Below are 7,017 nucleotides of genomic sequence, written 5' to 3'. Positions count from 1 at the left end.
TGGGAGATCCATTTGGAAAGACCCTCTCTTTTTAATAAATCTTCGCTTCTAGTGTCCAAGTTAATGCCTGAAGGGTTATTCAGAGCAAGGCTGCAGGCTCTGGTCATGCTTGAAGAGCAGTGTTCGTGTAGAAAGGGTGTTGGGGGTTGGTACTGTGTAGAGCAGAGGTTTCGGTTGAGCCTGAACTCCCAGTGGCTGAGGGCACACGCTGGCCATGGACCCCATCACACGCAGCGCAGTGGACTAAACAGGCTAGCCCAGCAGTCTTCAAGCTGGCGCTACACAAAGACTTCCCAAGGGTTCTTGGTCATGGTTTATTCAAAGACAGTTTCCAAATCTTGGCTTTCTTGCGTGGACTTGCAGTTGCTCATTTCCCTTTCCTACCTCTCCCCATCCTGGCATTACCCAGGGTGTAAAAAATCCCCAGGTGCCAAACAAGGACGCAATTTGAAATGTTGGCATCCCCAGAGTCTCCTTTACTTTCTATACTTAATAACTATCAAATTTTAGAATGTATTTAGTTGGCTTTGTGAACTAGTATTGTATTAATAACTCAAACCAGAAAAATATTTTCAATACCAGGAGCCTGTGGTCACAGGAAAATTAATTTTTTTTCAATGTGTACTATTTTTGTTCCATATATATAGAAGCTGTACAGGTAACCACAGTGAAGACCCTGTATGCCTCTAGGCCTATTGATGATGACAGTGCATGAGCGAGGATGGTCCACACCTAGGCGGTGCTCTCCCAGTATCCCGCTGGCCCATGATGTAATCTAGGATATGAATGTTTAGCAACAGGCTGGGGTGGCGGAGTTCTGATTTGTAGCGTTTGCCGGTTTCCATGTCTGATTTCAAGCTACCAGCCTGACGACATAAGACAGAGGTAGGAAGGGGCGCACACAACCAGATGGAGCAGCTCAGCACAGGGCTGTTCTAGTTCCCCACGGGGAGGTTGCAGGGAAACCCAGGCGCATGATGGTTTTCCACGTGTGGTTCGGGGACCAGCAATGTTTGCATCACTGGGAACCTATTAGAAATGCACATCCAGGCCCCCCGCCACAGACCTATAGAATCAAAAACTGGGGGTGGAGCCCAGCCATCAGTATTCTTAACAAGCCCCCCCCGCCCCGCCCCGGTGATTCTGATGGACACTAGATAAAGTTGAGACCCACTGACTACTGGTTTTTTATGCTGGCTGCGTTTAAGAATTACCTAGGTAGCTTCTGAAACCTGTTGGTACCTGGATCTCGCCCCAGACATTCTGATGTAATTGGTCTGGGGCCCGGGCATCAGTATTTAATTCAAAGCTGTTGTTGCTAAGATTCAGGGTCAAGAATCTTTCTTGCTAAGGGTCAAGAAACCCAAACCGTGGTTGGAGTCCCTCAAGGAAACGTGAATGCAAAGACCCTCAGAGCAGTTCACAGGAGTCTCAAGGTCTCAAAACTTAAGCCATCTGAATGACATTCTCTCTGGCCTACAACTGGCAGACAGACACTTAAGGCTACTGGTAGCGTGGAAGGAAAGAGGAATTGGCTGATGGGAGGAGTTCCCAAGCCTTGGGTTTTCTTTAGTTCCTCAACCCTGCTGGAAGGAAGAATTCACCTGCATGCCTTTCCTTTGTCCAATCCTGTCATGCCTTGAGACCCTCCTCCCCACACCTAGATTTTGACTTTGCCTGGGAAAAAGCCCCTCTCTCTTTCAGATCATTATACAAAAGTCTCGAAGGAGGAGAGTAGAAAGGGATGCTGGGGACACTCCTTCAAGTTGGAGAGTCAAGACACTAACTAGAGTTGATGGACTGGAAGTAAAGGTGTTGTGAAGCCTCATGATGGAATCACCTGGAACTCTGAACACTCCTGGTGCCCAGCCCCACCCCAGCCAATCAAGTCAGAATCTCTGGAGGTGGGGACTGCCCACCGGTGCAAACACACTGGAAAACTGGCAATATTAAGTGAAACTGAGCATGTACATTCCCCACAATGCAGCGATTCCATTCCTGTATCCAGCCCCTGGAGAAGCCCTTGCACACGTTACTGGCAGACATCAGTGAGGATGTTCATGATAGCAGAAAACTGGAAACAGCCCAAAAATCCATCACCAGCTGACTGCATAAATAAATTGTGGTTTACTGGAACAGTGAGTACACAGCACTGAACCCGAACGAACCACAGCTACCCGTGTCTGCTTACCTTAGCTTACGGTATTGAAGAAAAAGATGCAAGGCACAGAATAATACATACAGTGTGACTCTATGGCTAGCAAATCTAAATGTAGAGGGTTGCATATAAAGATGAAGAGAATCTAAATAAAAGCAAGAGAACGATTATCACAGAAGTTAGGGTAAGTGGCTTCATGGTGGGAGGGGGAGCCTTAAAAGTGTTCACAGTGTTACACTTCCTTAACTGGTATGGTGGTTACCTGAGTGTTTGCTTTATAGCTATCTGTGTTTTATGGTCGCTATTATACGTTTATTTCATCTCCTCCCAAGAAAAGGTAAGAAGAAATAAAGATGGTTGTCTGTAACTTGAAACTGCAAAGTCAACTAATTAAGGAACGGGAAAGAGCAATTTAACTCTTTTGGGAGGGGGGGATGGGATTTAAGTGAGCTAATTCTCATCTGTCACATCAGGAAATCAGGAGATAGTGTCTAAAGTTTTCCCTAACCCTAACCCTAACCACCCAGAGGAACAGCTCAGAGCTCAAAGTGACTACCATAGAAGAGGGTGACAGGGATGACATTCATTCATCCTCCTGTTTTATCCTATATACCCGTAACCACGGGAACCATGTACAAGGATTACTTTGCTAAAAATGAAGAAGAGATAACGTCTCTCCTTAGTGGTTTTTCTCCTCCAGGTCTTGGTGGAACCTTGCACAGGCAGGTTATTCAGTAGAAGGAAGGAGCAAGGGAAGAGGCAGTGGAGGGGAGCAGGCAGTGAGATGAAAGACCCCAGTTTCCACCTTAGAGACATCACTGTGGTTGGCTTCCAGCACCAACACACGGCTGCCTCCATGGCCCTACGCTGTCCTGGTGCCCCTTGGCGGACTGGTGCGGAGTCAGTTACGGAAGACCTTGAGAGAGAGGAAGATCCCAGAGTGATGCACCAGCCCTCCAGCTTCAGTTAAAGGCAGCGTGACAAGAAAGGTCTTGCATGCTAGTGAGACCCGCTTACGCTCTCCTCCTCTCCACTGCCCCCCACGCTCTCCTGTGTCACTCAGTGACAGAGCTGAGAACCCCAGACATGGCTAGAGAAGCTGCCTAAGACATAGGGAGGAAATTCAGGGACCACAGCGTCATCCAGCTACTCATTCAGTGTTGCCCAGATGTGGCCTTGGCACAAAGGACCAGCTGGGGCAAAAATACAGATTCCTGGGCGCTGCCTCAAACCTTGATAATCGGAATCTCGATGAGTGAGTGGGAATCAGCACCCACCACCTCTGCGCTTTGAGTGATCCTTCCGATGTGACAAGTTTGGGAAAGAGCGCTGTATCACTCAGCTATCACTCAGTGCCTGTTTCCTGAGGGCCCACTTCTGAGCGGGCCCTGCCTCCTGAGGGCCCGGGAGGGGCAAGACCCGCAGAGTGCTCAGCACTGAGTCTGATCCAGAGAAGCACACACTACATATTAGCTATTACTATTTTCAGGGCACAGTCTTTGACCTCAAGAAGCTCACAGAGGGGGAGGCAGGAAAATTAACAGGGGATTAGAGATGCTTACACACCAAAGAGACGCTGCTTCAGTAAATGTGACTCCACCACACAGATGGGTCCTGGGGCTACAAAGAGACTGGCTCACACCCTCAAGTCAGACAGATAGATAGATATTGCTTAAAATATATTTTTATCCAATTAGCACCCAGTTTTTAGGATTCCGGGTAAAAAGACAACACTTCTATGGTACTTATTGGGCGCTTCGCGCATATGAAGCGGCAGTGAGGTGCGTGCTGTTATTTTCCCCGATGACCGTACAGATGAGGAGACAGGCACGCAGGTTAGGTAAGGAGCCTGGGGTCACACTGTGGGCTGTCCGGCTCCTGCATCCATGCCCTTAACCTCCACAGGGTCGCGGTCTCTCTCCCCAGGGAGATGAAGATTTCTGTAATGAAGATGCAACAAAAGGTGCTGCTCCCACATCTCGTCCCACAGAGACAGTTTAGGAACGACCAAAATGCCCAACACCTGTGGAATGAGTAGATCCCTGATAATTTATAAACTTGATAAAATAGGATGAAACCATTCAAAATGTGCTTTTGCAAAGTTTGAAGGAACAAGGAGACCTGCCAAGAGCAAACGACAGTGGAATTTACAAAATTCCTATAAATTTCGATGATGCAAATTTTAAATTGCTCCATTCCAAAAGTGAACAGTGTCTCCAAGGGGGACACTGTGGCTTCTGTCTGGTGGTGTTGAAAGCCAACAAAGCCGATGGCTCCAAAGGTAAAGTGGAAGCCAGGTTCTTTCACTCAGTCATCTCTGCCCTTGTTTTCCCTCTTGCTTTTCTGAAAAAAAAGTTTATTTTTCTTGAAAACAAGTGATTCCCATTTTATGTTTAGTCCTGAGTGAGATGTTCATAATACATCCTTTAAATGTGACTGCCCTGTAAAAAATAAAATTACACTCATAACTAAGTGGTGGCCCAGCATTTCAACTCTTAAAAAAACTAAATGTAGATAAAACGATTAAAAAGAAACGGGTGTATTTTTGTTTTCCCAAATGTCTACCATCCACGTGCATCGCTATACCATTGGGGAAAACTTTCTAAAAGAATTACCAGAAAATATACCAGACAGGAGATAAACAGACTGACAGGGCATCAACGTGTACACGGTGTTACTGCGGTCAGGCAGACCGCAGAGATGGGGAGAGGCAGGGAGGAGGAGAGGTCGGGAGCTGGGGAGTCCCAGGGGAGCTGGCCTCCCAGTATCAGCAGACCCACTGTTGGGAGACCCCAGGGAAAGATCCACTCAAGGGTGAAGTTGCCTTAGTAGAGGTGACCACTGAAAAAATATTAAGGAAATGTATGCTAGGAATAGTTTCTGATTGGTAGAAAAGTAATGTTTCCCCCTCAGTTTGCTTGCTCACAGAAGGGTAGACTTTGGTGTCAAGCAGACCCAGTGTTCAAATCCTGGCTCTGCCATCTGCTAGCTGGGTGACCCCAGCCCCAACCCCATTTCCTCGTTTGAACTAAGTAAAATAATCTTGACCTCATGGAGTCCTTATGAGATTAGGGAGATAATGTACCGAATGTGCCCAGTGCAGGGACTGATACGTTGTAGATATTCAACAAATGTGACTTCTTTTCCCCTGAGTGGCCTGTAGAAATACAGGCTGAAATGCAGCTAAAGAGTTCACTTAGCATCTTTTAAAACTTATAACATGTCACTCATCATCTGAAAGTTAGTTATCTTGCAAGCTCAGCTATCAAACATGGCCAAGGATTTGCAAGTAAGCAGACGAAGCCAGTGTAGATGTTTTGGAATGTGTGCCCCAAACTCTGGTGTTTTAGTTGCAGGAGTGTCTCTGAGACCTCTCTCAGAGCTTGTGTGTCCATCCTTAAAGTGTAATTCGGGCAAGCTGAGCTACCAGATTTCCTCAGAGCATAACTGAGTTTAGAAATGAATTTATGTCCCAATGGCTGATAAGCACCTAAAAAGGTGTGCATCAAAGAAATTAAAGCCACAGTGAGACAGCCACTACACACCCACCAGGATGATTACAATGAAAAAGACTCATCATACTAAGTGTCGGTGAGGATGCAGGACAACTTAATGCTCAGGCATCGCTAGTGGGGATGGGAAACAGTGCCAACACTTTAGCAAATGATTTGGCAGGATCTTGCCAAATTAAGTATTATGTATATACTCTCAGGCCCATCAGTTCCACTCCTGGCTAATCCTCAAATGAAGTGAGTTTACATCCACCAAAAAACATATACAAGAATGTTCATAAAAACTGGATACAACCCAAGTGTCCATCAATAAGAGATATACACATTGTGATACTATTCACAGGAAAGCACACTACACATCAGTGAAAAAGAGGAAACTACTGCTGCCCTCAACAGTTTGGTTGACTCTCCCAGATGTAACAGCCAGCAAAAGAAGCCAGGCACAGAGTCCATACTCTTTCCATTTATGTGAAGTTTGAGAATAAGCAAAACTATTCTGTGGTGACCCTTCTTCATCCTGATCCAGGTGCTGGTTACGTGGTGTGTGCATACAGAGAAGTTCACTGTGCTGCACACTTAGGACTAGGGCACCCTGCTGTCTGTGAGTTTGACCTCAACAAAAAATTAAATTAAATTAAATTAAATAAATAAAATAAAATAGGAAAATGGGGAGGAAGAGAATAGGCATCAAAATCTGAGGACGTTTTCATTCAGATCCAGGGCAGAGTCTAAGGTGCCTGACAGTCCCTGAGGGCTCCACACTTGAAACAGATTAGTAACCGTATCACACTATTAAGTAGAAAATTTGCATTTACTGAATGCTAGACATTATGTTCAGGGCTTTACACAAATTTATCATCTTGTTCAATCACCCCAGCCACTCTGGGAGGTAGATGCTATCATTATTCCCATTTACCTATGAGAAAATTAAGGCTCAGAGACACTAAGCAACTTGCCCAAGGTCACAGAGCTAAATAAATGGTCCTGCCAGAACTCTAAGCCTGGTCTGAGTCCAAAATCCATGGTCTTAACCATCATGTCATACGAATGCAGAGTATGAATTGGGTCCCTTATCACCACCCAGAATAATCCAACAGAGCTTAAAGTCAGGTTGTATACTTTCCAATTAGGAGGTAGGGGAGTGTACAATATATATTACCAAGGTTTTTTTTTTTTTTTTTTTTCTGTTTTTACTGGACTGAATTTTTAAAATAAGATTATTTTTCAATTATAAAATCTGTTCATAGTCATTATAGAAAATCTGAAGAATATCGAAAAAAAATATGAAAAAAACCCTCCACGTCCCCACTGGAAGAATATGTCATGGAAGATTTTCTTTCTAAAAAG

General features: G+C 45.2%; 1 protein-coding gene across 2 annotated transcripts in view; it reads right to left on the bottom strand.

The window, feature by feature from the left end:
• The window catches only part of IQCK (IQ motif containing K), a 126,333-nt gene that overhangs the window by 1,568 nt on the left and 117,748 nt on the right, over positions 1-7,017 (bottom strand). The gene's annotated exons all lie outside the window — the stretch shown is intronic.

The sequence above is a fragment of the Stenella coeruleoalba genome (genome assembly GCF_951394435.1).
Source record: "Stenella coeruleoalba genome assembly, chromosome: 15".
Classification (NCBI taxonomy): domain Eukaryota; kingdom Metazoa; phylum Chordata; class Mammalia; order Artiodactyla; family Delphinidae; genus Stenella; species Stenella coeruleoalba.
This window is presented reverse-complemented; position numbering and strand designations above follow the sequence as displayed.